The 25,642-nt window shown below is 40.7% G+C and overlaps 1 protein-coding gene and 1 non-coding gene across 2 annotated transcripts in view; one reads left to right on the top strand and one right to left on the bottom strand.

The window, feature by feature from the left end:
* Positions 1–25,642, bottom strand: part of KCNAB1 (potassium voltage-gated channel subfamily A regulatory beta subunit 1) — a 399,751-nt gene that overhangs the window by 365,497 nt on the left and 8,612 nt on the right. The window lies entirely within an intron of this gene.
* LOC114236712 (small nucleolar RNA SNORA70) lies at positions 2,290–2,424 on the top strand. Its single transcript, XR_003622574.1, has one exon. It is a non-coding gene; the product is annotated as a small nucleolar RNA SNORA70 (small nucleolar RNA).

The following is a 25,642-nucleotide window of genomic DNA, read 5'->3' as shown; positions in this document are numbered from 1 at the left end:
GTACCACACCACTTTACATGATAAAAATTTCATAACTAATCCCAATCTGCGCTGACTTTTTTTTTCCTTTCGGTCAAAAAGCTATTTGGGGCTTCCCTGGTGGCGCAGTGGTTGAGAGTCTGCCTGCTAATGCAGGGGACACGGGTTCGAGCCCTGGTCTGGGAAGATCCCACGTGCCGCGGAGCGGCTGGGCCCGTGAGCCACGATTGCTGAGCCTGCGCGTCTGGAGCCTGTGCCCCGTGACGGGAGGGGCCGCGATGGAGAAAGGCCCGCGCACCGCGATGAAGAGTGGCCCCCGCTTGCCGCAACTGGAGAAAGCCCTCGCACGAACCGAAGACCCAACACAGCCAAAAATAAATAAATAAATAAATAAATAAATAAGAAAATCCTTTAAAAAAAAAAAAAAAAAAGCTATTTGGTTTAAAACTGGCTGTTTGTTTTTATCAAACATACCAGATCTGACACATTTCAATGAGTTTTTCTTCAAAGTAAGCACCTTTGAAAATTAGACACTTTTATTCTATTGATGTTGTCATAGCACAAAACATCCCTGGGGTTTGTTTGATGTCATTTTCAGAGGAAGCTTATCTGTTAGAAAAGAATGCCAACCTTCTCACTTAGAACAGTAGTACTATTACTTCCTAGAGGGCATTTCAGAAATTTGCAGAAGTGATTTGATTGTAACAATGATTACATTGCCACTGCCTTTTAGTAGGTATAAGTCAGGGACAAGCTTGTGCCTAATCTTTGTTGATAGCTCCCTACTTTTCCATCCCCTACTCCTTTGGTCCCTGTAAAAAACCTCATATGCCACCCGCTGCAGACATCCCAGCCCAGGTGGACATCCCAGCCTGTACATCCACACCGTCCAGGGAAGAGATCCACAGAAGAGGCTGTACAGGCCCTTCGGGCAGGGAATTCTGGGTATGCAGGGAAGATGGCCCAGAAAGGGGGAGCAGCTGGATGGGCACATCCCTTGGGTCCCAAGGACTCTTTGCTCTCTTGCGGTCAGAGTAGGGTCCTGGACTGCCTGGGGCAATACTGGTCATGCTGCCCTGCAGGCACAGCCCAGCACAGCCACGCAGTGTCCGTCCTGATGACTCCCAAATGTTCTGCCAAACTAAACCACTTCAAACATAAACTGGTTCATAAAAATCCTTAAAAGTCTTTATAAGAAGCTACTCAAAAAGCCCAATCTTCTAGAAGGACTTTATTTGGAAGAGAGAAGCCTGTATGGAATAAAGATGTTGTCATAAAAATTATCGACCAGTTTATTCACTGAACACATTCCGTCTACCAATTTCAACTATTCATTTAGTTGGAAAGGTTGTCTGCGCAATAGTGCAGTTACCACAAAAGCAAAGAAACTTTGTGCAAACAGCTAATAGATGAGATCTGAAAGCCTTGTAACAGATTTAAAACTACGTAAGTAGTACAGAGATCTCACTGAATTTCATTAATTAGGGTTGTTTTAAAATATCCCATGTTATTGCCTACTTATATACACATAATTTAAAATTTTCCTAGTGCAATGATAAAAATAATATATTGACATTATTTCTTTGGGGGTTACCTGTTACTTTGCAGTCTTACTCTGTTACTATCCCTCTAGTTCTACCACACCATTTCTTTACAGGTCCCTACATTACATTACTATTTGTTTTCAAATGTACCCTTTGCTCGCTTTGCCTGTGGATGGCTAAAACCTCCAGGGCCTTTGTCTGTACTAGAACCTGAGTGTGGCCTCCACAGGCCACAGAACCACAAGGCAGGAACTAATGTGCCACCTCATTTCTATTTTTTCCCATAGCATAACACAGAGAATGATTCTCATACTACACTTAAAAGTCAAGCCCAACATGTTATTTGCCATATTACACTTTCTCATGACTTCTACAATTTATCTTGGCCCATTACCTCTATTTCAGTAAGGCCATTTCCCTTTCTCTTATAATAACGCATGTCACTGAACATCTGCATATGGGAAGAAACGAGGGAGGGAGGTAAACTCCAGCCAGAAGCTGGGCAATTCCCACACCTCAGTTCCCAACATCACAATAGGCTTTCTTTTGCACAACCTAGAAATCCCTCACTCCCCTTCAAGGAATCACTCTGTGATCCAGAGGGGAGGAAAGGGCATGTAAGAACACAGTAAACAAGTCCCCAATTCAACAAGATTTGAAATGGTATTCAAAAATGGAAACGGATTATTTGCATTTGAAAACTGAAACAAGGAGTGATCAGAAGTACAAAAGGCAAGTAAACCATAAATATAAAAGTAATGTTACTCTGCAACCAGTTAAGCCAACCGTGCTCTTTTCCCCATGGGAGCCCGATGGGCAATGGCCACAAACAGCAGCCTCCTTGGTAGTGTATGCAGCCTTTTGCTCATGTGGGTTGTCCTAAGGGACCTTGGAGACAAGCCTTTCCAGTGGACATTCATGCCTGACCTCATGCTGTCCCCAAACTAGGCTCCAGACATGTATGTGGGGTACCTTTGGAAAGCCCTAGAGCATAGTGGCCAGGGTCCACTTCAGCCAAGTCATCATGTCCATCCACACCAAGCTGCAGAACAGGAGCATGTGATTGAGGCCCTACGCAGGGCCAAGTTCAAATTCCCTGGCTGCCAGAAGAGCCACATCTCCAAGAAGTGGGGATTTACTAAGTTTAATGCAAGAGAATTTGAGGACATGGTGGCAGAAAAGGGGCTCATCCCAGATGACTGAGGGATCAAATACATTCCTAATAGTGGCCCCTTGGACAAATGGTGGGCCCTGCACTCATAAGAATCTCAGCGCTGTTCCCTCCTTACTCACACCCCTCAATAAATCCTACTTTCCTGTCCAAAAAACAAAAAGGAATGTTAAACATAAGTGAAAACATTAAATATACCAAAACAATTGCTCAGAAGAGGAAAACTGAATGCAACATATATCTGTAGAGGAGTTATGATGTTTGTTAATAGAGCCAACTTCGTGCTACATTTTGTTAGTTAGGAGCATGAACTCATGAGAAACACAAAGTCCTGCTGATTGTGGGGACTGCTACCTCCTCAATCCCCTCTATTCTGCTCATCTAAGCTCTGTCTCCCCCTCCTCTTGAATCTTCAGGCTGAGACCTTTGGTGCACTAACCACACACAATATCACACATCTGTGTGCACCAGTGACCAGCTAACCCATCCGTCTATCTGTGCTCACAGCCCAGGTTACAGTATAATACTTTAGTCACATGTTTGCTGTCATCACGATCTCCTTTCACATCAAAAGGGTTTTAGACAACATCCCCAGGAATAAAAGTATAATCAACAGCAAAGCTTTTCAATTCTTCCTACTTAAGCATGTGTAATCTATTTTTATTCCACATGCAGGTACAATCCACTCTCCCTTTTGCTGGACTAGCTACAAAGAGATGGAATGCCTTAAAATAAAGATTCAATGGTATAAAAAAAATAGGAAGTTTTAGTGGGAAATGTCCTGTGAAAGGAGTCCTAGATCCAACTATGTCACTGGGTACTTACTGTGTGACCCAGTTCATGCTAAACAGCACCTTCCTGGACTTGGGTAGAGCAAACACCCTGAGCAACAAAACCCAGAATAATGTTTTTCTCCCTTAAAAAAAAATCCTAATTCCTTTACAGATCTTTTGTGTTACATTCACCTTTCTTCTTCTGGGCAAATGAACAACTCATACACCAGGCATCATGCTAGATGCCCAGAAAACAAGATGGATATGAACATGGTCTCCACTCCAGGTACCTTCAAATCTGGTGAGAGAGATGGTCATATATACAAATAATTACAAACAGAGGCATGTAGGGAGGAACACTGGTGGAAAGTGATCAATTCTTCTCAAGAGAGCTGCCTCATTTGTGACACCAAAACCTTCCCTGCTCGTATACAGAATGTTGTGAGGATCGAATGGGACACCATATGTGAACGCACTTTCCTGTCTTTCTTATCTGGTCACATCTAAACTGTAGCACTGGGCAAATTGTCAACAGACAAAGGGGAGATAGGGCAAGTCATAGTTCATATTTCACTACCTTCCCAGATTAGTTCACCATATTTAGGTAATTGATTCTAAAAGGCAGCCTTCCCTGCAGCCAGTGGGTTAAGAATCAGTTAGAACTGAGAAGGATAATATGCAAGACGTTGCAAGCTAGACGCCCAGCATTGACTTTCGTACATTAGTGTGCATCATCCAATCCCTCAGTGGGAAGACAGGATAACAAGTGATGAATCACCTTGTAGATCATAAGGTTGTATGCACACTAAATGAATCTTTGTACTGTGGCATCCATGTGACGTTTGGCCTTGATTTATAATTCTGTACAAAGTTCGTCACTGCTGGAAAAGGGTAATAAAATAACAAGATAAAGTTGAATTAAAAGTACTTCTTCAGGAGATGAGGGGTCTGAGAACAGCTCACAGGAGTGTGACCTGTGGCTCTGGCCTCAGGACAGCTGGCTGACCAGGAGCAGGGAGCATGGACCATGGGGAAAGCTTCTCAGGGTTCTTTCCTCCACCAGGCACTGCCAGCAGCCAGCAGGCCCTCATTCCTCAGCCTAATCCTTCGGGTTCCCAGCAGCAGGTGCTGATGGCTGTTCTAGCTATCAAGGGAAAAGAGGACACAAAAGCCCAAAGTGTTTTCTAAGAGGCCATTTCTTTTTGCCTCTTATTAAAAACACCAAGCAGGCCAGCTAGCTGGAGGCACGAACTTCGGGAAGCCATGCTGCCAGCCACAGGCAAAGGGCCATATGCCTATTATGCTGGAACTACTCTACTGGATTCCTGGACTTCTACAAAGGCACTCTCATCCTTGGGTATAACTCTGGGTTCTTCAGGGGCTCCCAGATCACGCTGAAGGATGAGAGCCAGTTTACGAGACACTGCAAGGTCCACAGCCAGGACCAAGGGTACATCGATGGTGCTACAGATAGCCATTGCCAGGAGAACGACCAAAGACTAGCAAGAATTGTTGAATGAGTGCACCATTTTTGCCATGTGGCTGACAGCGTCTTGGTGCTCCGGCTGGGTGTTAGGCCTGAGCCTCTGAGGTGGGACAGCCGAGTTCAGGACATGGGACCACCGTAGAACTCCTGGCCACATGTAATATCAATCGGCAAGAGCTCTCACAGAGACCTCCATCTCAACGCTAAGACCCAGCTGCACTCAATGACCAGCAAGCTCCAGTGTTGGAAACCCCATGCCAAACAACTAGCAAGACAGGAACACAACTCCACCCATTAGCAGACAGGCTGCCTAAAATCATAATAAGGTCACAGACACCCCAAAACACATCACTGGACACAGTCCTGTCCACCAGAAAGACAATATCCAGCCTCATCCACCAAAACACAGGCACCAGTCCCCTCCACCAGGAAGCCTACACAACCCACTGAACCAACCTTACCCACTGGGGGCAGACACCAAACAGAATGGGAACTACAAACATGCAGCCTGCAAAAAGGAAACCCCAAACACAGTAAGTTAAGCAAGATGAGAAGACAGAGAAACACACAGCAGATGAATGAGCAAGGTAAAAACCCACCAGACCAAACAAATAAAGAGGAAACAGGCAGTCTACCTCAAAAAGATTTCAGAGTAATGATAGTAAACATGAACCAAAATCTTAGAAATAGAATGCAGAAAATACAAGAAACATTTAACAAGGACCTAGAAGAACTAAAGAGCAAACAAACAATGATGAACAACACAATAAACGAAATTAAAAATTCTCTAGAAGGAATCAATAGCAGAATAACAGAGGCAGAAGAAGAGATAAGTGACCTGGAAGATGAAATAGTGGAAATAACTACTGCAGAGCAGAATAAAGACAAAAGAATGAAAACAATTGAGGACAGTCTCAGAGACCTCTGGAACAATATTAAATGCACTAACATTCGAACTACAGGGGTCCCAGAAGAAGAGAAAAAGAAAGGGACTGAGAAAATATTTAAAGAGACTATAGTTGAAAACTTCCCTAATATGGGAAAGGAAATAGTCAATCAAGTCCAGGAAGCACAGAGAGTGCCATACAGGATAAATCAAAGGAGAAACACATCAAGGGACATATTAATCAAACTATCAAAAATTAAATACAAAGAAAAAATATTAAAAGCAGCAAGGGAAAAGCAACAAATAACATACAAGGGAATCACCATAAGGTTAACAGCTGATCTTTCAGCAGAAACTCTGAAAACCAGAGGGAGTGGCAGGACATATTTAAAGTGATGAAAGGGAAAAAACTACAACCAAGATTACTCTAGCCAGCAAGGATCTCATTCAGATTTGGCGGAGAAATTAAAACCTTTACAGACAAGCAAAAGCTAAGAGAATTCAGCACCACCAAACCAGCTCTACAACAAATGCTAAAGGAACTTCTCTAGGCAGGAAACACAAGAGAAGGAAAACACCTACAATAACAAACCCAAAACAATTAAGAAAATGGTCATAGGAATATACATATCGATAATTACCTTAAATGTAAATGGATTAAATGCTCTAACTAAAAGACACAGACTGGCTGAATGGATAGAAAAACAAGACCCATATATATGCTGTCTACAAGAGACCCACTTCAGACCTAGGGACACAAACAGACTGAAAGTGAGGGGATGGAAAAAGATATTCCATGCACATGGAAATCAAAAGAAAGCTGCAGTAGCAATTCTCATATCAGACAAAATAGACTTTAAAATAAAGACTATTACAAGAGACAAAGAAGGACACCACATAATGATCAAGGGATCAATCCAAGAAGAAGATATAACAATTGTAAATATTTATGCACCCAACATAGGCACACCTCATTACATAAGGCAAATGCTAACAGCCATAAAAGGGGAAATCCACAGTAACACAATCATAGTAGGGGACTTTAACACCCCACTTTCACCAATAGACAGGTCAACCAAAATGAAAATAAATGAGGAACCACAAGCTTCAAATGATACATTAAACAAGATGAACTTAATTGATATTTATAGGACATTCCAACCAAAAACAACAGAATACACTTTCTTCTCAAGTGCTCATGGAACATTCGCCAGGATAGATCATATCTTGGGTCACAAATCAAGCCTTGGTAAATTTAACAAAATTGAAATTGTATCACGTATCTTTTTGGACTACAACACTATGAGACTAGATATCAATTACAGGAATAAAACTGTAAAAAAGAAAAACACATGGAGGCTAAACGATACACTACTAAATAACCAAGACATCACTGAAGAAATCAAAGAGGAAATCAAAAGTTAACTAGAAACAAATGACAATGAAAACATGATGACCCAAAACCTATGGGATGCAGCAAAAGCAGTTCTAACAGGGAAGTTTATAGTAATACAATCCTACCTCAAGAAACAAGAAAAATCTCAAATAAACAACCTAACTTTACACCTAAAGCAATTAGAGAAAGAAGAACCAAAAAACCCAAAGTTAGCAGAAGCAAAGAAATCATAAAGATCAGATCAGAAATAAATGAAAAAGGAATGAAGGAAACGCTAGCAAAGATCAATAAAACTAAAAGTTGGTTCTTTGAGAAGATAAACAAAATTGATAAAACATTAGCCAGACTCATCAAGAAAAAAAGGGAGAAGTCTCAAATCAACAGGATTAGAAATCAAAAAGGAGAAGTAACAACTCACACTGCAGAAATACAAAGGATCATAAGAGATTACTACAAGCAACTTTATGCCAATACAATGGAAAACCTGGAAGAAATGGACAAACTCTTAGAAAAGCACAACCTTCTGAGACTGAACCAGGAAGAAATAGAAAATATAAACAGACCAATCACAAGCACTGAAATTGAAACTGTGATTAAAAATCTTCCAACAAACAAAAGCCCAGGACCAGATGGATTCACAGGTGAATTCTATCAAACATTTAGAGAAGAGCTAACACCTATCCTTCTCAAACTCTTCCAAAATATAGCAGAGGGGGGAACACTCCCAAACTCATTCTATGAGGCCACCATCACCCTGATACCAAAAGCAGACAAATATGTTACAAAAAAAGAAAACTCAGGCCAATATCACTGATGAACGTAGATGCAAAAATCCTCAACAAAATACTAGCAAACGGAATCCAGCAGCACATTAAAAGGATCATACACCATGATCAAGTGGGGTTTATCCCAGGAATGCAAGGATTCTTCAATATACACAAATCAATCAATGCGATACACCATATTAACAAATTGAAGGATAAAGACCATATGATTATCTCAATAGATGCAGAAAAAGCTTTTGACAAAATTCAACACCCATTTATGATAAAAACTCTCCAGAAAGTGGGCATAGAGGAAACTTACCTCAACATAATAAAGGCCATATATGACAAACCCACAGCCAACATCATTCTCAATGGTGAAAATCTGAAACCATTTGCATTAAGATCAGGAATAAGACAAGGTTGTCCACTCTCACCACTACTGTTCAACATAGTTTTGGAAGTTTTAGCCACAGCAATCAGAGAAGAGAAAGAAATAAAAGGAATCCAAATCGGAAAAGAAGTAAAACTGTCACTGTCTGCAGATGACATGATACTATACATAAAGTATCCTAAAGATGCTACCAGAAAGCTACTACAGCCAATCAATGAATTTGGTAAAATAGCAGGATACAAAATTAATGCAGAGAAATCGCTTGCATTCCTATACACTAATGATGAAAATTCTGAAAGAGAAATTAAGGAAACACTCTCATTTACCATTGCAACAAAAAGAATAAAATACCTAGGAATAAACCTACCTAAGGAGACAAAAGACCTATATGCAGAAAACTATAAGACACTGATGAAAGAAATTAAAGACAATACAAACAGATGGAGAGATATACCATGTTCTTGGATTGGAAGAATCAATTGTGAAAATGATTATACTACCCAAAGCAATCTACAGATTCAATGCAATCCCTATCCAACTACCAATGGCATTTTTCACAGAACTAGAACAAAAAATTTCACAATTTGTATGGAGACACAAAAGACCCCGAATAGCCAAAGCAATCTTGAGAAAGAAAAACAGAGCTGGAGGAATCAGGCTCCCTGACTTCAGACTCTATTACAAAGCTTCAGTAATCCATACAGTATGGTACTGGCACAAAAACAGAAATATAGATCAATGGAACAGGACAGAAAGCTCAGAGATAAACCCACGTACATATGGTCAACTAATCTATGACAAAGGAGGCAAGAATATACAATGGAGAAAAGACAGACTCTTCAATATGGTGCTGGGAAAACTGGACAGCTATATGTAAAAGAGTGAAATTAGAACACTCCCTAACTCCATACACAAAAATAAACTCAAAATGGATCAAAGACCTAAACGTAAGGCCAGACACTATAAAACTCTTTGAGGAAAACACAGGCAGAACACTCTATGACATAAATCACAGCAAGATCTTTTCGACCCACCTCCTAGAGAAAGGGAAATAAAAACAAAAATAAACAAATGAAACCTAATGAAACTTAAAAGCTTTTGCACAGCAAGGAGACCATAAACAAGATGAAAAGACAACCCTCAGAATGGGAGACAATATTTGCAAATGAAGCAACTGACAAAGGATTAATCTCCAAAATATACAAGCAGCTCACTATCAAAAAAACAAACAACCCAATCCAAAAATGGGCAGAAGACCTAAATAGACATGTCTCCAAAGAAGATATACAGATTGCCAACAAACACATGAAAGGATGCTCAATGTCACTAATCATTAGAGAAATGCAAATGAAAACTACAGTGTATCACCTCACACCAGTCAGAATGGCCATCATCAAAAAGTCTGCACACAATAAATGCTAGAGAGGGTGTGGAGCAAAGGGAACCCTCTTGCACTGTTGGTGGGAATGTAAACTGATACAGCCGCAATGGAGAACAGTATGGAGGTTCCTTAAAAAACTAAACAATCCCACTACTGGGCATATACCTGGAGAAAACCATAATTCAAAAAGAGTCATGTACCACATTGTTCATTGCAGCACTATTTACAATAGCCAGGACATGGAAGCAACCTAAGTGTCCATCGACCGAGGAATGGATAAAGAAGATGTGGCACATATACACAATGGAATATTACTCAGCCATAAAAAGAAACGAAATTGAGTTATTTGTAGTGAGGTGGATGGACCTAGAGTCTGTCATACAGAGTGAAGTAAGTCAGAAAGAGAAAAACAAATACCATATGCTAACACATATATATGGAATCTAAAAAAAAAAAAAAAAATTGGTTCTGAAGAACCTAGGGGCTGGACAGGAAAAAAGACACAGGGAGATCAGCTCCATGCTTTGTGACCACCTAGAGGGTGGGATAAGGAGGGTGGGAGGGAGACACAAGAGGGAGGGGATATGGGGATATATGTATACGTATAGCTGATTCACTTTGTTATACGGCAGCAACTAACACAACAATGTAAAGCAATTATGCTCCAATAAAGATGTTTTTAAAAAGTAAAAATAAAAATAAAAACACCAAGCAAATAGTTTCTAAACAACAACAACAAAAAAAGTACTTCTTCATCTAAATGTCTACACCCAGCAAAAAGTTATGGCTGGATTTGAACTGACAAGAATAAAGACAAAATTCATATTTCTCTTTCCCTAATTTTAGGGTACATATGGTGCCAGGAATCTGTTCACTGTGGTAATTTGATCACCAAGGCCAAATAATACCTCTCATTGACTTGAAAAATAGCTGGACATGTAGAGTAGCATAAATGCTTTTTGGTGAGGCACATTCTGACATCTTCTCCATAACAGAGTTTTATTTACAAGTTACTAAATCAATCTTACTGCCAGGTAGTAATTTGATACTTAATGATCATTATTCCTATACTTTCACCATGAGGTTGACATGATGGTTAACCGGAGCCCCCACTACTTGGTTTGGCTCAAGGTAGGGAACTATGTAAAATTTTTTTAATAACATAGTTCATTTGAAAACCTGCAAAAAAATTCATAAAAGCAAAGACAACCTTACGGAGTTTGAGTCTGAGATTCCTGCCTTGAGTTGCTATTTTAATGCAGGGCTGTTCTATTGGATGATGGAGATGTTCTGTATCTTCACTGTCCAATACAGTAGCCGTTATCCACATGTGGATGTTAAGCACTTGACTGTGGCTAATGCTACTTGAGGAACTGAATTTTAATTTTAATTTTAATTTGATTTAATGTCAATTAACTTTAACTTATACAGCCACATGTGACTAGTGGCTACCATATCGGATAGCACAGTATGAGTTCTGTTCTCAAACACTACTGAGTCCACCACATTTAAATTTAAGTATTAAAAGCTGTTTTCTAAACTACCTAATTCTTCTGCAATGAGTTACTAACTTCAGAGCACCAAAGTTTTGTGAATCCCATAACTGACTTTGTAAAATGCTTTTCCTTGTTTTTCTGATCTTATTTCTGTCTTAAAGCAGTGTCAGTGGGGATTCTAGTTTCCTTTGGTTTAAGTTTGAAGCAGCTAATCAAATGAAGGAGATGAAGAGTTGTTTTATTCATCTGGAGCCAGCAGAGTAGGCCGACTCCCAGGCTGTTCCAAGGTCAAGCTGTGTTTCTTTTTAACCCAAGGATGCCGGGATGCTGCCTGGCAAATAGCTTCACTTTGAGGCACCAACAAGAATGATCTGAAGAAATTTCCGACACCACATGTCTACAAGGGATGTTAGTGGCCACCTTATCCTTTTTTAAGTAAAAGACTCCATGTGTTAATAACATCTGTGATTCTCTTCAACCTGACTCTGAATTGCTGCAGACTCAGCTGAACATACAATGAAATAAGACAACAGTCCTCGCAAGATGGTCAGGAGGGAGATGATCGAAGGCAGCTGATGGGAAGTTTTGTTTTGAGAGCTAGTTAGCCTTATTAGCGTGTAGCATAATAAGTTGCATGTAGCAGGTGGTCAAAATTATTAGCTGATTGTTGCATAATTGATAGACCTAAAATTGGAAGAAATACCAGATTTACATATTGCACAAAAATAAACAGCAATAGTATGTTGCTACCCTATGCTCTTTTTTGCTTAAAAGCATCCAGTATAAATATATCCTAAATATACAATCCATTCAGTTTGGCCTCAAGCAATGTTTAGTAAACCATGTTATGATTTCAAGTGATGAAAGCACTTCAGATGTGAGTTTTCCAAAGCCTTCTTTTATGTGCCCAATGCTGAAAATCAGGTATCCCAAGCGCACTGTTCTAATGTTTGTTCTGAGGTTTTGTGAGTTCTTAGAATGCTTTCATACCTAAATCAAAAAATTCATACGTGTCATCGTGAGTAAATTGTTAGTAATGTCTTTTTAATATGGATAGTCAAAGCAGTTATTTTTACAGATAAAAGTAGAAATACCTTGTCAATAATTCTTCACTCATTTTTTATCTGGTCTCACATATACAGATATTTTGTAGGTATTTAATTCAAAGATCAACCATTTTATGAAAAGTGTGAAGCCACAGTGCTTTGCTTCTGTGGACTAGCCTTCAGAGATTATGAAGAAACCCATGTGTGGGTATAATTAAAAACATTTTTCAAAATGTACATAGATGGCTATATTCAAAAAGAAAATAAGACAAAAGTGAAATACTAGTTAGATCTCAAATCGGCATGAAATGAAGTTATAGGGGAAAAAAACCTCCCTCTGACAGGAGCCCCGCACACCCGTGTTAGGAGTTTGGCAGTCAGATAACAATCTTTTTCTTGGTATCAGTCCTCTGGGGACGGCGGGTAAGGTGTGTGTGTGTAAACTAATGACTCCATATTTCAGTTTGGGCATCAATAAAAGGGCCGTTAATAGTAACATGAGACAAGAAAGACAAACAGGTAGTAAAGGCCACAGGGTTCTTTTTTTTTACAGGAAGTAGACCGTTGATGTTGGAGGTGATGGAGGTAACACAGGTGATTCCAGGCATTTGATGAGAGCTCCCCGGGAGCCAGCCTGCCCACACCAGGCCCTCAATTCCTGTTAAAGAGGAGACACAGGCCAGCCTTAGAGGGAAGTCCTGAGCTGCTTAAAAGTAATGTATTTGAGGTTACTCCAAGTTACTAAATTGCAGTGAAAAGATAATTGCCTCCGGAATGCAGTAGTTTAAGGAGTTGCTTTGAAGTCAGACAAGGGAGAAAAGATTTGATAGCGCAGGCTCTCTCTGAGGTTTCTTTTCATGTGAATGAGAAGGTAGAGGAGTTACTTAAGCGATTGTGTGGAAGCACTTTAGAGACGAGAGCCACGAGCGGCGGCGCCGGCGGCGGTGGAGCACTTCCCTACCGCCTCCTTCCGGAGGCAGTGGCGGTACCTCGGGGCCTAATTAGATCGGTGGGCGATTTCCCTTCCAGACACGTGGGAATGAAAACCAGGATGCAGGGAACACAATTATACCAGAATACACTCCGCTCACAGAACCTCCCAAATCGCTCTACCCCTGCTTTCTTCTTTCTATTCGTACCCTTACTCGTATCTTCAAGCCCTCGCACCTAGATTATTAAATTCGCTTTCTATCCGTTGCCTATGCACCATTCTTCCAAAAATACCCTTTTAGAATGTAAATTTGATATTGTTATTTCTTACCTAGGAATGCCTCAGCACTTTTCCATGGCCAGTTCCTCCAATGATCTCTTTCCTGCCTCTTAGCTCTTGTTCTAGCACTCACCTCACCCAGAAGGTTTGCCAGCACACGGAGGAAGAGAAGGAGAAGCAGGATGGAGAAGAGTAGCTGCCTGCTCCTGAGTTCCTCCTATGTTATGTGCTTTATAGTTGTAACATTATTTCATTTTCTCCATAACCTTATGGGATAGGTATTGCTATTTCCATTTTATTGAGGAAAAAAGTGAATGGGCAGAAGGGATAAATAAATTGTGTAAGTCATCTATGTAGTAAGACTTAGAACCAGCAATCAATCTAGATCTGTCTCCAAAACTTGTTTTATAACCCTTGCTTCTCGGTCTTCAAATATACTATTCCCTCCATATCAAATGCTACCCCCATCCCCGTCTTGGACCAATTGTTGAACTCTTATTCATCCTACAAAACCCTGTGCATGAATCACCAACTCTTCAAAGTCATCCTTGACTCTCAAGAGAGCATTCATCAACTTGTTCTACCACATTATGACTATGTTTTAAACAGCAACATTGCGTGTGTCATACCAGCCTCTAATTATCTGCTTGACATGACTCTTTCCCCTACTAGACCGCTCTTGGAGTTGCTTGAAGCCAGGAACCATGTCTTTCCTTGTTCTGAGCTCAGTGATTTGCATACTACCCAGGGCACAACTGGTACTCAACCTTTGTTGATCTGAACAATCGTGCTGTGGAAAGAGTAAACTGGTAGATCAAAAGCCTTTGGTTAAATTCTTAACTAGAACTTAGTAAACCAACTATGTGAGTATTAGCAGATTGTTTAACCTCTTCAGGCCTCAGAAAACTTATTTGTAAAATTAATGGAGGAATTGGGGGTGAGATACTGAGTTATCCCCAACATCTCCTCAGACTGTAAAATTCTGCACACTTATTCTTTGCATATAGTGTGTGTGGAGGGAAAACTACTGTAATAAGATGCAAAATGAAACACAGCATTTCTATAATTGCACTTGCTGAATAGTTGATGGAACTTAACGGTATTTATGGGGTAATTGTGGGGGGGAGGCTAACCATCTCATAAATAAACCACTTTATGAGTTTTTAATGTGTTCCATATTAAAAATGCATTACTTTCCATGCTAAATTAAATAGCATTTAAAGCTGACGTTTCATCAGGAACAAGACAAGGTTGCCCACTCTCACCACTATTGTTCAACATAGTTTTGGAAGTTTTAGCCACAGCAATCAGAGACAAAAAAGAAATAAAAGGAGGGGCTTCCCTGGTGGCACAGTGGTTAAGAATCCACCTGCCAATGCAGGGGACACGCGTACGAGCCCTGGTCCAGGAAGATCCCACATGCTGCAGAGCAACTAAGGCCGTACACCACAACTACTGAGCCTGTGCTCTAGAGCCTGCGAGCCACAAATACTGAGCCCACGTGCCACAACTACTGAAGCCTGCACACAGCAATGATGACCCAATGCAGCCAAAAATTAATTAATTAATTTAAAAAAAAAGAAATAAAAGGAATCCAAATCGGAAAAGAAGAAGTAAAACTGTCACTGTTTGCAGATGACATGATACTGTACATAGAGAATCTTAAAGATGCTACCAGAAAACTACTAGAGCCAATCAATGAATTTGGTAAAGTAGCAGGATACAAAATCAATGCACAGAAATCTCTTGCATTCCTATACATTAATGATGAAAAATCTGAAAGAGAAATGAAGGAAACACTCCCATTTACCATTGCAACAAAAAGAATAAAATACCTAGGAATAAACCTACCTAAGGAGACAAAAGACCTATATGCAGAAAACTATAAGACACTGATGAAAGAAATTAAAGACAATACAAACAGATGGAGAGATATACCATGCTCTTGGATTGGAAGAATCAACATTGTGAAAATGACTCTACTACCCAAAGCAATCTACAGATTCAATGCAATCCCTATCAAACTACCAATGGCATTTTTCACAGAACTAGAACAAAAAATTTCACAATTTGTATGGAAACACAAAAGACCCTGAATAGCCAAAGCAATCTTCAGAAAGAAAAACAGAGCTGGAGGAATCAGGCTCCCTGACTTCAGACTCTACTACAAAGCTACAGTAATCCATACAGTATGGTACTGGCACAAAAACAGAAGTATAAATCAATGGAACAGGATAGAAAGCTCAGAGATAAACCCACACATATATGATCACCTTATCTTTGATAAAGGAGGCAAGAATATACAATGGAGAAAAGGCAGGCTCTTCAATAAGTGGTGCTGGGAAAACTGTACAGCTATAAGTAAAAGAATGAAATTAGAACACTCCCTAACACCATACACAAAAATAAACTCAAAATGGATTAAAGACCTAAACGTAAGGCCAGACACTATAATACTCTTAGAGGAAAACATAGGCAGAACACTCTGTGACATAAATCACAGCAAGATCCTTTTTGACCCACCTCCTAGAGAAATGGAAATAAAAACAAAAATAAACAAATGGGACCTAATGAAACAAAAGCTTTTGCACAGCAAAGGAAACCATAAACAAGACAAAAAGACAACCCTCAGAAGGGGAGAAAATATTTGCAAAAGAAGCAACTGAAAAAGGATTAATCTCCAAAATATACAAGCAGCTCATGCAGCTCAATATCAAAAACACAAACAACCCAATCCAAAAATGGGCAGAAGACCTAAATAGACATTTCTCCAAAGAAGATATACAAATTGCCAACAAACACATGAAAGGATGCTGAACATCACTAATCATTAGAGAAACGCAAATCAAAACTGCAATGAGGCATCACCTCACACCAGTCAGAATGGCCATCATCAAGAAGTCTACAAACAATAAATGCTAGCGAGGGTGTGGAGCAAAGGGAACCCTCTTGCACTGTTGGTGGGAATGTAAATTGGTACAGCCACTATGGAGAACAGTATGGAGGTTCCTGAAAAAACTAAAAATAGAACTACCATATGACCCAGCAATCCCACTACTGCGCATATACCCTGAGAAAACCATAATTCAAAATTAGTCATGTACCACAGTGTTCATTGCAGCACTATTTACAATAGCCAGGACATGGAAGCAACCTAAGTGTCCATCGACAGATGAATGGATAAAGAAGATGTGGCACATATATACAATGGAATATTACTCAGCCATAAAAAGAAACAAAATTGAGTTATTTGTAGTGAGGTGGATGGACTTAGAGTCTGTCATACAGAATGAAGTAAGCCAGAAAGAGAAAAACAAATACCATATGCTAACACATATATATGGAATCTAAAAAACAAAAACAAAAACAAAAAACAGTTCTGATGAACCTAGGGGCAGGACAGGAATAAAGACGCAGACGTAGACAATGGACTTGAGGACACGGGGAGGGGGAAGGGTAAGCTGGGACGAAATGAGAGAGTGGTTTGGACATATATACACTACCAAATTTAAAATAGATAGCTAGGGCTTCCCTGGTGGCGCAGTGGTTGAGAATCTGCCTGCCAATGCAGGGGACACGGGTTCGAGCCCTGGTCTGGGAGGATCCCACATGCCGCGGAGCAACTGGGCCCGTGAGCCACAACTACTGAGCCTGCGCGTCTGGAGCCTGTGCTCCGCAACAAAAGAGGCCGCGATAGCGAGAGGCACGCGCACCGCGATGAAGAGTGGCCCCCGCTCGCCGCATCTAGAGAAAGCCCTCGCACAGAAACGAAGACCCAACACAGCCAAAAATAAATAAATTAATTAATTAATGAAATAGATAGCTAGTGGGAAGCAGCTGCATAGCACAGGGAGATCAGCTCAGTGCTTTGTGACCAGCTAGAGGGGTGGGATAGGGAGGGTGGGAGGGAGACGCAAGAGGGAGGGCATATGGGGATATATGTATACATATAGCTGATTTACTTTGTTATACAGTAGAAACTCACACAACATTGTAAAGCAATTATACTCCAATAAAGATGTTTAAAAAAAAAAGCCGATATTTCCCTTCTTACCTTTAGTTAAATGAGATTTCTGCTTATTTTGGTTATATGATTAAGTAGCACAAGCTACTTGAGATGTAGACTAATTGGAAAATATCCCTCTAAATATGAAAAGAGGATTTTAGAGCCAGAAGAGAACTAAGAACCAGATCTAAAGTTCAAGGAATGGAGACAGCACACAGGTGGTTAATGGTGAGGTAGCCTCATCCCCAATTTCCAGATGATTGACTAACTGGAATCTTACTGCCATGAGTTCACTGCCATGCTGTCCCCTCCAGATATGATCAGTAGGGAGTGTGGTCAACATATGCAGTCGACTTTGCCTCACCATAATCTACTCCTCTTTTCTCCCATCAAGAGTAGTCTGCCCCTCCTTTCTCAGAGAGGGGTTGAGCATGAAGCCACAGAAGTCAGTTAGCTTCTCCCATCACCCAGATCCAGGAAGTGGTCCAGAGTGGACAGGTCATCCAATCAAAACCAAGGAATCAATGAGAAGATGGAACTCCTAGGAAAAGAAAGCTCCTTCTTTCTTCCTTCCTTCTGGAAGTGAATGAGTGCTTTTGTCAGCCATCTTGAAGATGAGAGAAGAGCTTGGAGCTGCCACAGACCCACCACCATACAGAGCTGAGTGTGGAGCCGTTACCAAAAAGAAAGTCACAAGTACAGAGAGAGAGAAACTAGATCCTGTCTATAGTGTATGTACCTTAAATCCACCCTATCTCTGGAGTTTTCCCTATCTCTGGACTTTTTAGTTACATGTGCCAGTAAGTTTCCTTTGCTACTTAAGCCAGCTTGAGTTAGTTTTTCTGTTACTTGCAAAACAAAACAAAACAAAACAAAACAACAACAAAAAAACCCCATATATTTCTGATAGAGATGGTCTATGCTATTCAAGGTTATCTACAGAATGGAAGCATTTTGATAGAATGCATTTCAATTTCTTATCTACATAAAGGTGCAAATTTTGTTCCAGGTTAAATTAAGAACGGGAGTCCTTATCTGTAAACCTTACTGCAGATCAAACTGCCGAATCTCAATACTTGTTTTAGATCCGAGGTAGCTCAGAAAAGAACTTCAAAAGCATATATCTTAAATTCTTAGAATCTAATTTTAATTGCAATTTTCCTCCCTTTTATAATAGTAATACACAAATTTGGAAATTAGGAATAGAGGAAGGGGGCAAAATCACTCACATTCTTACCACCTAAAAATAACAACTCCTAATATTTGGTTGTTTTTTCTTCTAAACTTTTTGCTGTCCTTTTTTCTTTAATTGAGTCCATTCAGATTGTTAAGTATGATATCTGTTTGTCTTGATTTAAAAAGTGAACTTCAGGTCAATATGAAAGACTTAATTGATGTGGAACATCCCACACACACATACACACTCCAAGCAGAAAGAATTGCTGAATAAAATGTAACAAAATAAATTTAAATGCAAGCTTAAGGCCTAGAAAGGGAAATCTCCAGATGTCAAAACAAAGGGAGCACCAAAATCAGAAAAGCAGACAACAGGGTACAGGCATTATGTCATTTAGGAAGCAGAGAAGCTCTGTTTCATGAGGCAAACAGATAACTCCATGAGTTATCTGTTTAATAATCCAGCTTTACAAACATAATTATTATTAGAAAATCATTCTATTTTCTGGTTATATGTTGGGCCAATTTAAGTTTTCAGCTATGATTTTGTATATTTTTCTCTTTGTTCATAGGTAGGAGGAAATCCAGAGATGCTGGTCAGTGGGTGGTAGTCAGAGTTCTGCTAATTAGGAGTTCCAAATTAACTTTAAAATTTTTCCTAAATATTTTTTGTTTTCTTCTATCAAGCATATCTCTGGGTATAAAACAAAATACGTAGCTCTCTCTGCTCTTACTAAGGTTAACAGTAGCCTCCATGTTCCTAAATCCATTTGGTCTCCTCTCAGTTCTCACCTTATTGACCTCTCAGCAGTATCTAACATAGTTCATCTCTCCAGCCTCCTTCATTTGGCTTTTTCTTCATCAGGCTTTTTCTCTTTTCTTTTTTTTTTATTTTTTTTTTTTATAGCTACTTTATTTATTTATTTATTTATTTTTGGCTGTGTTGGGTCTTCGGTTCGTGCGAGGGCTTTCTCTGGTTACGGCAAGTGGGGGCCACTCTTCATCGCGGTGCGGGGACCGCTCTTCATCGCGGTGTGCGGGCCTCTCACTATCGTGGCCTCTCTTGTTGCGGGGCACAGGCTCCAGACGCGCAGGCTCAGTAGCTGTGGCTCACGGGCCCAGTTGCTCCGCGGCATGTGGGATCTTCCCAGACCAGGGCTCGAACCCGTGTCCCCTGCATTAGCAGGCAGATTCTCAACCACTGCGCCACCAGGGAAGCCCCTTTTTCTCTTTTCTGTTGACACTTACTTGGTAGTCTCATGGCTTGACACTCTCATGATAGACTGATGACTTCAAGATGTATATCTTTATATCTTAAATATAAATCTGCAGCCCAGACCTCTCCCATGAACTCCAGGCTCTTGTCTACTTGATATTTTTCCCTTGTGGTCTAATAGGCGTTTCGACCTCACGTGTCCAAAAGCCATGCTCCTACTCTTCCTCCCACCAGATCTTCCCCTGCAGTCTTAACTCATCCCATTTAAGGGCAACTTGACTGTCCCAATTGCTCAGCCAAGTAACTTAGAGTCATCTTTGATTATTCCTTTTATCATACGCTACATCTAATTTACTTGCAAATGCTCTTAACTCCACTATTAAAAGTGACCCAAAATCAGATTGCTTCTCCCCATTTTCACCCTCATTCAACCTATTGATACCTCTTACTTGGACCATAATAGTAACTTCCTAATCAGTAGCCCTGCTTCTACCTTTCAGTCTATTTTCCAACTTAGCTGTTGGAATGTTATTCATTCCATGATGGTCCTGTTAGAAAAAGAAACCCTGTGTAAAAATAAATCAAATCATGTCACTCTCCTGACCAATACTCTCCGAAGTCTTCCATCTCAAACAGACTGGAAGCCAACAACTTGTAAACGGCCTACAAAGACCTGCATGATTTGGCTTCTGTGCAGTGAAGTATTACCCTTGACCAAAGAAAGGTTTGACCCTTTGCCCCCAGCTCCTGAGAGGTAACCTCTAAGCCTTTGGAATGCTCTACCCACCAGGAGTGTGTTTATCTACGTGGAGGCCTTGGGCCATGCCTGATGGTCTATGCTAAATGTGTGTTTTATAGTAGGGTCCTTGGGCCACAGAGAATCAGCTTGACCTCCATACAGGCAGGAGACCAAGGTCAACCACGCCGGTGGTCAGTGTGTCTATGTGGCCGATCTGCAATGAGAACTCTGGGCACCAAGGCTCTGCTAAGCTTCCCTAGTTGGCAACGTTCTATGCACATTGTCACACACTGTTGCTGGGAGAAAAGCGCTCTCCACATGGCTCCACTGGAAAGGGCAGCTGGAAGCTCTGTGTCTGGTTCTCCTGGACCCCACTCTGGGCACTTCGTCCCTATGCTGATTGTAATCTGTATCTTTCTCCTATAAAAACTATATGTGGGAGTATAAAAGCTTTGCTGAATTCTGTGAGTCCTTATAATGAATCACTGAACCTTAGGGAGGTCTTGGGAACCTCCTGAACTTGCAGCACTTCCTTTACTTTCTCAACATGTTTTCTTGCTACTCTACCGATCACTCACTCTGCTCATGTCCCACTGGCTTCTGTGATGTTTCTCCCTTATACACTTTTACTCTAGGCTTGTGCTGTACACTCTGTCTGGAGTACTCTTCCCCCAGAAGCCCATATGATTGTCCTTTTCACCTCCTTCAGACATTTATTCAAATGCTGTCTTCTCAGTGGGCCTTCCTTAGCTACACTATTTAAAATTGTAACTCTCCCCTGACGCATATACTCATCTTCCTTCCATGTATTGTGTTTCTATTGAGAACTTATCCTTTCTGAAATGTTACACACTTCATTTTGTTAGTTTATTGTCTACCTCACCCCAACTAGGATGAAATCTTAAAGAAAGCAGGGAACTTAGTCTATTTTGTCACTGCTGTGTACCCCATGTCTGGAATAGTGTATAATACAGGTGAGCACTCAGCAATAGCTCTTGAATGAAAGAATGAAATCTGTGTCTGTCTGGGAGGAAATAAGCTAAAGAGTTCAACAAAACAATAGATACTGCACCCAAAACAATAAGGACTGGTTAGTGGTCGTACAAAATAACTTCATAAAAGAGTGCCACCAATGAATACTAAAATATGGATTTGTAGATTTTGCTGTGTGAACCTGATTTTCCATCTTCTGAGAGAATATGTTTTGGATCACCCAACAATTTAAAGAGGTCATGAGATATAGCAGGGAAAATATTTAACCTATACAGGACATGCAGAAACCAAGGATAGGTGAACATGGTGTCAGAAATGGAAGGTCCTTGGATAGGAAATGGTTGTGAGGAAGGAGCAGAAAGAAGATAGTTGGACTCTGTCCACTGTCATTGAGTCTCAACCAGGCTCCCTCAAGCAATTAAAGCCCCTGAGAGGATAAGTACAACCCTATTGTTGCCATTGCCCATCCCACTAACACTGAATTGAACAGGTCAGGGTCTTGCTCAGGAGGTGGAATGGGGCCAGGCTCAAACGAGAAACCCCACAATGACCTAATGATACCCCAAGGTACCATCTTGTAATTGCTAATCACCAGCTGAAGAGTGCCTTTGTTGCAGGCCATGTTGTTCCTGGAAAAGTCTGATCTGTACCAAGAACAAGAAGATCCAATCAGAACTCACAATCATCCACAATTGCTGAGCAGAGAGAGAATCTTCTAGTATATTTAGGATGATGTAGCGTCATCCAGGAATCCCAACAGGAGGGCTGACCCTCCAGACTCGTCTCTGTCTTTTGGGAAATGACACCTGGGTATTATAATGAGACGATACCCGTCTTGTAATGAGATGGAAATGGAAATTGATTAGGAAAAGAGTAAACTAAAGAGGGCTAGTCTATGGGATTGATGGACAGGGGTAAGAAGGGGAGAGCTTGTGGTGGGAAGGAGTGGAGGAGGGACCCATGACTCCGTAATGTGGGCATGTTAGCAACACATCTGAGGAGAAGCAAGGAATACGCAGAGTGAAGGCTGTGAGTGTCTCGTCTGGTCACAACCCAGGACTCCACTAGGACTGGACAGTGACATCACAGAGAACTTTCTGGAGGAAAGTACAGTGAAGACTCTGTGAATAGAGTGAAGTAACTGAGTGAATGGAAAGTGAAACGAGATGGATGTCTGAGGAGAAGAAACAATAAAGTGGACTTACGACATTATAATGGGCAGCTTCAAAGGATTCTAACATCCAAGATTTAAGAACCTATTTCCTCTGAGAACAATGCTGTCCCCCAAGTACCACTAAAACAAATGAGGGCACTTTGGATCTTCTCAGTAAAGAGAGAAGGTTGGGAAGTAAGTGGCAAGGAGGCTGTGGATGGAGAGTCTGGTGGAGCAACCCCCTGTGTCTGATAATCCAGCAGATTGTCTGCCAGTGAAAAATGAGGGCTTATTCCTCATACACTTGCTTAATCATTCATTTATTCAGCAAACATTTATTGAGTTTTACACTAGATACCAGATTCTGGGAATTCTGCAATTAACCATACAGATAACATCCCTGTCCTCCTGGAGTTCACACTCCAGTGAAAGAGACAAACACTACGGAAACAAACAAATACAAGTGGTAAGAGGAAAAAAAAAATAGAAGAAAAAGAAAACTAAATACAATTTTCTTTCACACAAACAAAAACTGAGGTCATTCAATTTAAGCCCCAAACGACTAGAAGAACAGAAACTTCCAAAAGAATATCTGGAGAGTAGAAGGAATTCTATGTTTCCAGTTCAAGACCATTTCATCTGATGTGCAAAAGACAAGGTAACCTTTTCTGATATTTGGGCTATATATGTTGTAATTTCAAATCAGTGGGGGAAATTTAGGCTATCAAAAATGACTTTGGGAATTTTAAAAGTATAAATTTAAGTTGCTATCTCATATAAGAAATTTGAGCTGGGATAGAGACTTACATATGAAGGATGAAACCATAAATGTGCTAGAATACATTGCGGAAAGACATATTGAAATAAGACATTACAGCCATAAAACATAAGGGGGAAAAAAAAGAGTGGTAAGAGGAAAAATAGGGGTAAAGGAAGGAGGTGCTAATTTGATGAATTTTACAAAGATGTTACAGCAAGTATTAACCTTTTGGGAAATTATGCATAGAGATTCTGGTCTTACACAATGGTCATGTCAAGAAGCAATCATGGCTCCTTTTAAAAGCCATAACCAGCTTCTAAATGCACATGTTGTCACTGTGTGTTGAGTTATAGAATGCTGCAAAATTTTAAAAGCAGGGTGAATCAGTGATCTGTTACAGACCCTCCAAATGCTAAAGAGCTTAGATACTTAATGAGCTGCACATTCTGCACCCACACTCTACAATTTTCAGAGCTTCTATCTCATTCTGCCTTAACAAATTAAAAGGAATATCATGGAGGGAAAAATAGACAATTGGGTCGAAACTCCCTTATCTAAAAATATTCCGCGTGACCCACTGAGAGCCTGTGTTTCCCTAGCTGCTGTGGCCTCTCAGCTACTCCCACCTCTCCCAGTGGGCTCACCAGGACGTGTGGCCAGAGCCCACACTCTTCTGCTCTGCAGCCAGTTTGGAAGAGGCCTCTCCCTCTGGCTGCTGCTTTAGTTTCTTGGGGTGGTTCCCTGGCCAAGCTTTATGGGTACCTGATTTGGAGGCTAGAGAGTCCCAGGTAATCGCATACTTGGCCCTGCCTGCCCTCCCTGCCTGTCAGTGCTCAGAGGACCTCACTCAGGTCCTGGTAATTCTCAACAGCCCCCCACAGTGCACGCCCCTCAGCAAGATAAGTGCTATGCAGATAAACACAGGGGACTGAATTTATGTAGGTCAGTTAGGTCAGTATGTCTTTGAGATCCACCTCAGCTTTGAACCTAAAGGTCAAGATGACGATGTGGTGGCCTTGCTGGGGAGCCGTGGAAGACACAGTCCTCGATGCGGAATTGGTAGCTGTAGCCAGGAGGCCTTCGGGCAGAGCTTAGAGATTGTGTTGGCACCACAGCACCACCTCCCAACCCAAAGCAGACACTGCAATTAGTCACCACCCTCTTTCCCACTGACCTCCTCCCTGTGCTAAAACTAATTCCAGTCCGAACTATGCCAGATTGAAGGAAATGAAAAAGCCATGACAACAAAATACAATATGTGATCCTGAACTAGATGCAGTACTGGTGGAGTAAAAAAATTGCTATAAAGGGCACTATTGTGTCTGCTGACAAAATGAGAATACAGACAGCAGATCAGATAAAAACTAGGTAAATCTGACTGAAGTTGGTAATTGTACTTGGGGGTGTATGAAAGAATATCCTTACTCTTAGGAGGTACTGAGGGGTAAAGGGCTATTATGGATGTAACTTGCTCTCAAAAGGCTTGGAAAAATAAATTGGAGGTGGGGGGAGGATGCAGAAAGCAAGCAGATAAGAACACGATCAAATGGAGCAAAATGTTAACAATATATTAAAGATTAAAGTGCTACAGATATTCTATATATTATTCTTGCAATTTTTCTGTATGTTTGAAATTATTTTCAAATAAAAAAGGTTTTTTCTCATAATCTGATTTTAAGACTAGATAGGTTGTCTAAAAATAGCTCCTCTACTACCTGAACTTCCACCATTAGCGGTTTCTTTGGATATGACATATTTTACAGATACCCCAGGACCCCACCTTCAACTGGGACCGCTTTGCCTTCATGTGTTCTTCTGCATCATTATTGTCTGAAACACACTGTCCTGGAATGTATCTTCATCTGAACACTGGCGCACATCACAAAATGTGTAATTGAAATCTTAGGGAGCATCAGTTGATAACTAGCTAAGGGCAAGGCAGAGGAATCACTGATGTGAGGCTAAAGTGTAAGGTGTGGAAAGGTGTCCCATGATAAGCAAAAACAAGCCCTGGTTACAGAGGAGGAAGGGCACCATCATTCGACCACATTCTAATCTGGTGCTGAGCCAGAC

This window comes from Balaenoptera acutorostrata, chromosome 4 (genome assembly GCF_949987535.1).
Source record: "Balaenoptera acutorostrata chromosome 4, mBalAcu1.1, whole genome shotgun sequence".
Taxonomy (NCBI): Eukaryota; Metazoa; Chordata; class Mammalia; order Artiodactyla; family Balaenopteridae; genus Balaenoptera; species Balaenoptera acutorostrata.
This window is presented reverse-complemented; position numbering and strand designations above follow the sequence as displayed.